This window comes from Lactuca sativa, chromosome 4 (assembly GCF_002870075.4).
Source record: "Lactuca sativa cultivar Salinas chromosome 4, Lsat_Salinas_v11, whole genome shotgun sequence".
NCBI classification, from domain to species: domain Eukaryota; kingdom Viridiplantae; phylum Streptophyta; class Magnoliopsida; order Asterales; family Asteraceae; genus Lactuca; species Lactuca sativa.
This window is the reverse complement of record NC_056626.2, coordinates 387,138,504-387,149,996: the sequence shown is the minus strand read 5'-3', so window position 1 is coordinate 387,149,996 and position 11,493 is coordinate 387,138,504. Positions and strand designations below refer to the sequence as shown.

Below are 11,493 nucleotides of genomic sequence, written 5' to 3'. Positions count from 1 at the left end.
TGCTCCACATACACCGTTTCTTCAAGTTCTCCATTGAGAAATGCGCACTTGACGTCCATTTGGAAGACCTCAAAGTTTTTGTGAGCAGCATAGGCCAGAAATATTCTAACCGATTCTAGCCTAGCTACTGGAGCGAACGTCTCTTCGTAATCTATCCCTTCCTCCTGACAGTATCCCTTGACAACCAGGCGAGCCTTGTTCCTTACGACATTACCTTCCTTGTCCATTTTGTTTCTGAAGACCCATTTAAGACCAACAACCGAAGCATCTGGAGGAGTTGGAATGAGGCGCCAGACTTTGTTCCTTTCAAACTCATTCAGTTCGTCTTGCATCGCTTGAACCCAATCAGAGTGATCGAGGGCAGTGTTCACTGTCTTCGGTTCAACTTTTGATACAAATGAGTTAAACATACAGAACTCAACTTTTGAGAATAGGGATGTCTGTTTTGCCTTCAGTTGAGATCGGGTCAAAACCTTTTCAGATACATCACCAACTACTTGAGAGATAGGATGATCTCTGGTCCATTTTGTAAGAGGAGGGTAATTTGGATCAAAGGATGGATCTAGTTCAGCGTTGATCATCTCTTCAGGTTCAGATTGGCTATCAAAATCAAGCGTCATATCATCATGCTCCCCCTCAATTGATGAGTCTTGAGAAACATGAGGTTCAGGGGTTTCTTGCGGTGCTGGACTTTCAGGTATTGAAGCACCTTCGTTTGGAGGGGCACCTTCGGTTGAAGTAGTAGAGCTTGGCTCCCCCTGGACTTGTGAGCTAGGCTCCCCCTCGACAAGAGAATTTGGCTCCCCCTCGACTGAAGCATTGTTGGTTGGAGATTCTCCTTCATGCATTCTTCTTGCAGCATCTTCGACAATCTGCTTCATATGATCTATTTTGTTGTCGGCTGCCCCTGCTTCTGAGAGAGAAGCTTTTTCCGGTTCATCAAAGAGTTCCAGAAAATTCTCGTACAAATTGGCGATGGAGACTGTGACTTGGCCAGTTTGAGGAAATATTTCCACGGAAGTGTCATCTATGGCCTGTATCTTCTTGACATAGTTATCGTCGAAGGTCACATAGTATGTCTCTTCAATCCTTCTTGAGCGTTTGTTCAGGACCCTGTACGCCTTGGATGTGAGTGAGTAACCCAGAAAGATTCCCTCGTCAGCTTTGACATCAAACTTGTTGCGGTGTTCTTTAGAATTAAAGATGAAACACCTTGAGCCAAACACATGGAAAAATTTCACGTTGGGTTTTCTGTTATTTATTATCTCATATGGTGTGAGCTCGAATCGCTTATTGAGATAGGATCTGTTCTGTGTATAACAAGCAGTAGAAATAGCGTCAGCCCAAAAATAAAGAGGTAAGGAAGCGAAACTTAACATAGTTCGGGCAGCTTCACACAGAGATCGGTTTCGTCTTTCGACTATTCCGTTCTGCTGTGGTGTATAGGGAGCTGAGAAATTATGACTTATTCCCTTTTCTGCAAGAAACTCTTCAAACTCCTTGTTCTTGAATTCGAGACCATTATCGCTTCTGATGTTCCGAACGACCTTCTTGAGCTGGACTTCAATTTGCTTGATAAATACTTTCAGCTTTTGAGTCGCTTCAGATTTGAGCTTTAGAAAGAACACCCATGTAAATCGTGAAAAGTCATCAACGATAACAAGAATATACTTGCTACCACCGATGCTTTCTATAGATGAAGGACCACACAAATCGATATGAAGCAATTCGAGTGGTTCAACAACTTTTGTGTTGATTATAGATGGGTGACTTTGACGACTCTGCTTTCCCATTTCGCATGCAGCACATAAATGTTCTCTGTCGAACTTGAGCAATGGAAGACCCCTAACATGACCTCCAGTGACAAGTCGGTTGATATCTTTGAAATTGAGATGAGAGAGTCTTCTGTGCCACAACCAGCTTTCGTCGGATTGAGCTTTTGATAGCAGACATATAGCTGGGTTTCCTTTGATGGGTTTCATGTTTAAAGGAAACATTTCACCCTTTCGATCTGACTTCAGAATCACTTTCTTTGTTGTTTTCTCTATGATTTCAGAACCTTCATCATCGAATGAAACTTTGAGACCTGTACCTCCAACAAGCTGAGATACACTGATGAGGTTGTGCTGAAGTCCTTCCACATAAGCCACTTTTCTTATGGTAAAATCACCATTCGTTATCATCCCATATCCTTTTATGGTGCCGAAAGAGTTATTTCCAAACTTAACGTTGCCACCATTTGCAAGAGATCTGTATTCCCTGAGTTCCTCCTTCCTCCCTGTCATGTGACGCGAGCAGCCACTGTCAATGTACCATTCTTCGTCAAACTGCTCGTCACTTATAACCTGCAAAGATTAAGCAGATTTAGGAACCCAAAGTTTCTTGGGTCCATGTGAGGATTTCATGGGAACAGGAATAGTTAGAGAGATATCAACAAGATATGTTCTTTTAATTAAAGTTGTTTCATCTTTCTTTTTAATGGTGAATACTTTTATTTTGTTAAGATTAGGTTGGTTTCCTTTGGGCTCAGGCTTGGATTCATCGACCTTTTGCTTTCCCTTCTGTTCAGCTGACGAATAAGGTTTTTGAGGAAAAGTAGGATTAGCGTTAGAGCGAGATGAATGAGTGGGAGTAGAATGACGAGAAGAGTTAGAACGAGAGAATCTAGATGGGGATGGAGGTGTCTTTCTTGCTGATAACAAAAATGTATTACTACTTGAAGCTCAAATCTTGGCAGAAGGACCTATTGAAGAACCGGAACTCAGATACGTCTATCTCAAAAAGAAGACTAATCGAAAAGGATTTTTTAGATTTCTTGACAAACACTTAGTTCCTTCAAAGATCCTTCATAAGTTCATCTCAAAGGCTGCTAAAAGTGAAGCTCCTGAGCATGTGAAAAAGAAGTTCATTGAACACGTGAAATGGTACTTGGAAATCCGAAGTTGGCTACAAAGTGCATATCTTTTTGTGTCTGATGAAGCCCACTGAGTTGATTGATTGCTAAGTTCACTTAGTGGGAGATTGTTGATGCATAAAAAGTGAACCTCTAGCAATCTGAGCCAAACCAGATCTGAATTCAACCTCATTCCGAGATATAAAGAGTTTAGAAGTCGGTCTTTTTCTAAGATGACGACATATACAAAGTTAATCTTTTGATATGATAGAGTCTATACAAGCATTAAATGCTTTTTGTCTTTTTTTTATTGAACGGTTCTTAGGAACAAATCAAGTAAATCTTTTATATGTTCGATTTGCCAAACACTTAGTTTTACCTAGTCCATAGAATGTTATCGATTTGTACTATGTCTCTTCTTTACTATTTAAGGAGATAATGCTTCATGGATTGCAAGTAAGAAATAGAATTATTCTCTTCACATCAATTACAAATTCTCTTGCAAGTCAAATATCTTTCACTATTATTCTACTTGTTCTTAAATTAGCTTTACTTTCCTCATACTCATTTTACTCTCTTAAATATTTTGTTGAACACTTTGCTGGATATCATCTTTAAGTCTTGACTGGTTTACCAGACTTGACTGGACCAATATGTAGCAGCGGGCATTGATCTTAAAAGTTAATTCAAGGTTTGAGTTTTCAAACCTTGTTCGCGCACTGAATCTTGTACTTACATAATATCCTTATCAAACAATCATATAACTTACTCATAACATAGCCTGCCATATTACATACCCTTGGTGATTAGCCTTCCCTAGTTACACCATTTCTCAATTAAGTCCTTCGCTGGTCAATCATACATAATCCTGATAACTGGCCTTCCCCAGTTACCCTAACCAAAATTAACTCCTAACAGTATCATACAGTCAACATGCAAGACCTTACCTGTCTAACATACCATGACATCAAGTGTCCCTTATCATATATTCATAGCAAGTAGTGATCCTAGTCAACTATCATACTTGTAGACTAACAGTACCACTATCCTAACATACAAAGGATATATAATGGGATATACGACATAGTAAGAAGACTCACCTGAACTAAAGGATCGGAGAAGCACAACCACACTCTCACTTCTTGCACTGATCAATCCTGCAAACCGAATAAGACCAAATGAAGATAAATCCTTAATCTACAATCCACAACATCCAAGTTTGACCCAAGGTCAAGCGGTCAAAAGTCAATGGTCAACGGTCAACTATGTCAACAGCCACCACGACATGGTGACCTCTTGACAACGTCGTGGACGTGTTCAGACAAGATAGTCGACATGTAGTGCATCACCACGTCGTTGACCCTCTTTCGCAATGTCGTGGGCATGACGGGACAAAACAATCGTGAAGTTGGAATCTACTACATCATGTCATTCCTTGGCCACGTCGTGGCTACTGGTAAATCCCTAAATTCTTCATTAAGAGAGTAATCCTTATAGATCAAGGTTCAAAACTTCAGATCTAATCCTTCTCATTGACTTAATAGATAAAGTTTCCAACTTTATCCATGAGGACCTTACCCAAAGCAAGGTCTACAACCCTAAGTCCATTAAGTCCTTAATATATCCAAAACTTGGGCTTGAGATCAAGAACACTCAAAGTAAGACATTTTTCTCACTTAACAGAAGTCTAATACCATAAGAATGTCATATCAAGCTCTGGAGTTCCTCAAACTCCAAGAGCATCCAAAAATGGGACCAAAACCAACCAACAAGGATCATAAACATGAATCTCAAAAGAACAAGGTTAAGGTGCAAGATTTATACCTCCAAAGTCTCAAAAACTTGAAGAAGAAAATGGATCTAGACTTGCTCTTTGCTTCCTTGCAACAAGAAAGAGTTCCTTTATTCACAAGCTTCACCAAATCAAGGAAACAACTTCAAGATCAAGCCACCAAGCTCATAAACACGGAAGAGAAGCTAGGGTTTCGAAATGAAGAGATAGAGGCTGGTCGAGGTGACCCAATCCAGGAATTAAGGTGTTTAAATATGGGAGAAACTCTAAAAATCATAGGTTTGGGCAGCAACAGCCACCACGTCATGACATCCTTCATGCCACATTGTGGTGTCCATCCAAACAAGCTCCCATTACATGTCATGCCACATCATGGTCATCCATTTACCACATTGTGTCATATGGTTTTACTCAAAAACCATATCTTGATCACATTAATTTTTGCAGCCATCTAGGATACAAAATATGCCATTAGATCTCTAAATACAAAGATATCACTTGAAATTAATATATAAATATAAGGATATTAATAGCTTCTGCTAAATGATTGTTAGACAATAGCTTCTTGCAGGGGTGGAGCTTTGAAAACTGACTTTTTTTTGGTGGTGGTGGTGGGGGGGGGGGGGGGATATAATATGTATAAAAATCGATGAGCATGAGGGCCACAACTAAAATTCTACATTTTTAGGCCAAACATATATATATATATATATATATATATATATATATATATATATATATATATATATATATATATATATATAATTAAAGTATAGAGGCTACTTTTAACAAAAAAATTAGGTGGGACCACAAACCCCCCCCCCCCCCCCCCCTTTCGCCTTAATAAAGATCCGCCTTTGGTTTCTTGGGAGCGATTTCTAATCTGACGAAATGGAATTCATTAATCCCTATTACGCTTAGTGTTCTTCTTCGGAGGTTAAGGTTAAATCGAGTGCAACCGCGAGTTAATTTGGCTAACAAAGGTATTGATGTTGAGTCTACACTTTGTCTTGTTTGCGATTTGGTTATCAAGATGGTGACCATATTTTTACAACTTGTGATTTTGCAAAGTCATTTTGGCACATGGTCGCCAAATGGTGGGACTTTGATTGCCTATGTTTAGGGGTGGCGAATCGGGTCATCGTGTCGTGTTTTTGTCTGACACGACACGACACGACAAGGTTTTATGTAACACGAACACGACACGACACGATGTCGTGTTTTTTTTTAACTAACACAAAAACGAACCGATTAAAAATGACAAACACGACACGACACGACAAAGATAACATAATAAAAAAAATAGTTTATTTAATTAATATTTAATCATACATAACACGACAAACACGAAAAATACGACAAATAAATGCTAAATCGTGTCAATTTCGTGTCGAATTTTAAACACGAACACGACACGACATGACATCGTGTTTTTTACATTTAACACGAACACGAATTCGAATTTTATTTTCGTTCCAATTTCGTTTCGTGTCGTGTATTTTTATCGTGTCGTGTCAACAATTGTCACCCCTACCTATGTTTACTTCGTTGGTGGAGGTGATCTTATGGCTGAAAATAATTAAGCTTAATGTTTTTCAAAGGAAAGTTTTTGATGCGGTCATTGTTGTTTTTGTTTGGGTCATATAGATTTATTGAAACAATGTTGTCTCTGCAACGACTAAGTCTAGAAAGCCTGATATTTTTTACAAGGTTGTATGATCCTCTTATTTTTTAAAATTAGAGTAGAAAAAATATGATGAATTGGATTGGTTGAGTGCAAACTATGTTGTCATACCATTATTTTTCTAGCTAGTATATAAAATATATAGAAATTATGTTTTTTAGTGTTTTACGGGTCCATTTAGTCAAAACAAGTACCTTTAAATCTTATATAAAATATAAAATAAAATAATAGTATATAATATCAATACAGTATTAAATAGGAACAAAATGAATGATAAAAACAGACAAATAGAAGATGAGATACAAATATAAAAGGCTGTCTCTTCGCTCCCTCTCTCCCTCCCCCTCCACCATTTGAACAATCTAACCTACTTTTTAGGTACGTATCTCTTCTCTCTTTCTTTTCTCTCTAGTTAAAAATATAACTTTTATTACATTAGATACATAAGAGATAGCATGATTCTAGTACACATATGCACATCTGAAATATAAGTAGATGTGTAATTCTGATTGTTTTGTTCTTGTTTGTCTTCTTTTAGGTTTACAACAAAGATGGTTTTCGAGAGATTGAAGGTGTCACTGAAGATAAGATTTAGGTCTCTGAAGATATGGAAACCGAATGATGATTCATACAACAAGATTGAAAAGAGTGATAGCATGAGGGTTGAGATACGAAGCAGGAAAGCACGTAAACTTATTGAAGAAACTCTTAGAGTCGCTGATTCTCCCAAGTGTACTAAAGCCTACTCTTTCTAAACTATTAGTAGTAATTAATATTAGAAGTAACAATAATTTCAATTATTCCATACTTGTGTTTCTGTATAGATGTTTAGTTACTGGAGGTGTTATCGAGTTCTTGAACCAAACACCAACCTTTAAAATAAACTAAAGTTCGTTTTGTGTGATTTGCATGTGGATTTTTCATGTTAAATATGTCAGATGTCATGATTATTTTATAAATCATGGGAGATTTATAGTGTGTTATTTTTGGTAGTTAATTAGTTACTGTCGTTATGATTGAGTTAGTGACTGCTTTTCAACTTTTAGTGACGCCACATGTGGTCAGAATATTTCCTCTCTTTTATCAGGAATGTGTGGTGAGCATAAAGGCTAAAGCAGACCATAAAAAGAGTTTGTTTTGTGCAAATCACGTGTATTATCTCTTCTACATGTGCATTGAAATTAAAAATCGATGTAGTAAAAAAAATATATCAAAAAATGAAAGTGTTTCGTAATATATATTATCAACTAGGTGTGAGACTCATATATTATATGGGTTTATTTAAAAAAATATATATAAAATTTTAACAATTTGATGAGTTTGAATTTATAAAAAAAAATGAGAAAAATTTTGAATTCGTAAAATTAATGAGACTTTAATATATTGAATACATTACATATATACATATTTTCTAATAAATATTATATATATATATATATATATATATTACCTTACATATTAAATGTGGAATTATAATTTAATAAAAATAAAAAATACAATAGAATGACGAGTGGAAAATAAAAAAATTCAAAATTTGTAGAAAATGTCATGTGTCCAAATGAAGGAGAAGAAGACATGTAGCAAAATGTTTTTTATTTATTAGGGAGGATTCGACCAGAAAGAAAAAAAGATGGTTGTTTGGTTGTAGAAAAAGAACCATAGGTTAGGGTTAAGGGTGGGTATGGCTGTTAGGGCATGTGAGTTGTTGATTACTTGTTTTCTTCCAAAGTTTTAAAACCAATTTAAGTTGTCAAAGTGTTGCAAATAAGAATAATAAAAAAAAAAATCAACGTTATATTATTTTATTTATCATTTTTAATTGTATGAAAAAAAAAAGTGTAATGGTTATTTTATATTTTTGGTGACATTAATTCAAAAATTGTATGATCTTCCTAATCATTTTTACTTTGATAGTCTCCATGAAACATTTGGAGAACTCCAATAAATAACCTTCTAGAACTAAAAAGATGGCCACATCTATAGACTATCATTTCTAATAAATGAAGGGTTTTTTTGTCACTTGTTACACTCTCTTTTAATTTGTCAAATATCATTTTGTGGTTATTTTGAATTATTTTTTTTGCACATGTCATTTTAATAGTTTTTCTATTTTATCAAATTCCACATAATATTTTAATATAATTATTATAATAAATATGATAATAAATGGATATCAATTTAATTAATTAATTTACTTTTTAATTTCAAAATTCCCAAAATTAATGCTCATTAGTTTCTTTTATTTATTTAAATTATTTGTTTAAATTTAAAAGATAAAAAAAATATTTCCATTATAATAATTCATTATTTTTTTATTTTCTTATAAATTCAAAGCTTTTAAATATTTTGAGATTTATATTTAGTTTCTTTTTGTTAAAATTAATTAACTCATGTAATACATGGGTCTCACAACTAGTAATCTATTACTATCCTCGTAGTTCGTGACTAATTTAGTTTATTTTTTTTTCTAATTTTTGCTTCATGGATTTGTGTCATTAAATTTTTTTCCTATCATATAAAGAATACCCATTATTATATATTAACTTCTATTTTTACAAATAACTGAATGAGTATTAGATTAATTAAATAGATAGCGTAAACAAATTAACAAACAATTGGAAAAAAAAAATCCTTATTCAAACCTTGTTTTCTATTGCTAATTTTGTTATAGGTCATATTGATTTAAAAAAAATGTTTGGTTCAAATTTTCGAATATAGTTATATAAATAATAGTAAAGTTATTTACCCTATTTAATGGACCTAATTTCAAAATCATGAATCCATTTTTCCAAAATAAAAAAACAGGTATGGTGGCCCACGACAAGATCAGCTGAAATGAAGAATCCGTGTTTTCTTGTTCGAGCCCATGGATCGATGGGCCCAATTTTAATCATAGTGTGACACTGTAACTCTATGATTGGAAGAAGACAACCAATTCATGTCGGATGACGTTTCTCTAATCTATTTGATTCTTGGACTTATTGTTTAGGGATAAGGCTAATAGAATTCTTGAGATAATATATATAACAAACCAACAATGTAATGATGTATATAGAAAATAAACAAGTTTGATCGATAACATAATCTATCAATTGCCAAATAGAACACCAATAACTTAACGTTACTCCGGTATAAGTGATTTAATGAGAGAGCAAGATATTATTATTTGGAGAAACCGAAATATGAATCAAAACTCCAAGTAAAAGTATAGTACATAAATTAAGCACACAATGAAGACTAAAAATATGATCACAGCTTCGAATATCGAATTCAAAGTACTCAAATAGGAAAGGATGCTCTGAATAATAGAATACTAATAAAATATATGATCGAACCAACATTTAATTGAATTTGAAAAAAAAAATCAGAACAAATGGTTTGATCCTTTTTTTTTTCTTGAACCAAAAAAATCAATGAATCGGAATCCACATGACCACATGCATATAGATACAAATAGTCCGTTTTACAAACACAGACATCTAATGATCTAAAAGTCCACTAATCCATGTTCAAGTTTTTGACTCAATTGGTAATCCATCTATAGCCCACGCCCACAAGGCCGATATCTTTTAATTGGCATTCCATTTAATGGTAAACGATAATTACACAACAAAACATTACACATTAATAAATTTATATTAACTTTTGTGTAGTTCATATTTGTAATTTTCCTGTAATTTATATTTAACATGGTTTTAAGAGCATAATTTTTAATTAATATTGAGATTTGCTTCTTAAATCATACGGTAAATAATAAAAAGAAAAACCATCGATTTTTTTTAAACAAAAAGAATATGTTCATGACTAACAATTGCATCCTATTAGGGAAATGCTCCATAATACAATCCCATATATGAAACGAATAGTTATCAAAGAGCCAATTAACTTTGAACTTTAAAAACTTGTATGTCAACTTTAAAAGAGGTAAATCTAGATTCATTGATTCATGATCCTAGACTGCAACCATCGATTTTAAGCTATCCGATAACCAATATGATGAAATTAGACGATTTTATATTAAATGTAGACCATATCAACTTCATAATTCAAAGTATAATTTCAGTTATATGAGTCCTGACGGTTGTATGCGTACTTTTCATCAAACTTCGTTTAGGAATTTTTTATGGTTAGAATATTCTGAGAAAAAGTATGTTGCATTATGTTTCGTTGTTTTCTTTTTAATAAAAACCTATGTAAGTCTCCTTTATTCTAAAATTCATGTTTCTGATCCTTTGTGTTAGTTCCCAATATATAGCAAAAAATGAGGGTGCCTTAGCCAAAATTTTCAAAACAAATCAACTTGAAAAGGAGAACTGCCACATGGATTTTATAGCCTAGTCCTAAGGGCTAAGGTCACGGTGGAGTGGTATGTTGGTTGAGGCAGGTGGTCTACAAGACCTAAGAGTTTGCGTAAGTAGGACTTTAACAACTTTTGTTTTAAGAAATTTTTTTCTACAAACGTCACTGTTACTTAAATAGTCAACAAAACATATATGTAATAACTGCGTTAGGAAAACAATCGAACTTTTTCATATATTTTAAATCATCGGTGAGATTAATAGTTACACTTAGTAAGAATATGTGATTAAGAACAAGAAAAGTGTGTCATCGATTTCTTACATTCAATAAAGTCAAAGCTCAAGTTGAAAGCTCATGTAGTTCGAAAATATATATAAAAACAATGTTCCGTTACCTTATCTTATTGAGTTCAACCCAAGAATATTACTATTATACATACATATAGATTGAAAAGCTTTATAGGTGTTCTAGTCAAGTTCTTGTAAAATTGAACTCCTACTCATATCTTTTGAGTTTGTTTTTGTACTCAAGCGTCCAACTCAATTGAGCTCTGAGTTTGAAAATGCTCAATATTTTGGTAGCCATTAGACAACTACTATTGATTTTTATGGTGTTTAAGAGTTGGTTCGTGTTCTTTTTATTTTCACCCAACCTTTTGATATCCATTGATTGGATGATCGTGTCCTTGCCACTTTAAGATAAAAGTGGCATGAAAAAAAAAATCTAAATTTGAGCCCCTAATTTGAATTAAATTGCAGAAACTACCCCATATTATAGATAGTTACATAATTCAACCATATCCTAGATGAAGGGGTAATATATGCA

The 11,493-nt window shown here is 34.0% G+C and overlaps 1 long non-coding RNA gene across 1 annotated transcript; it reads left to right on the top strand.

The window, feature by feature from the left end:
• Positions 1 to 6,619: 6,619 nt before the first annotated feature.
• LOC111896872 (uncharacterized) lies at positions 6,620 to 7,352 on the top strand. Its single transcript, XR_002852045.2, has 2 exons — positions 6,620 to 6,747; positions 6,908 to 7,352. It is a non-coding gene; the product is annotated as an uncharacterized LOC111896872 (long non-coding RNA).
• The last annotated feature ends 4,141 nt before the right edge of the window (positions 7,353 to 11,493 follow it).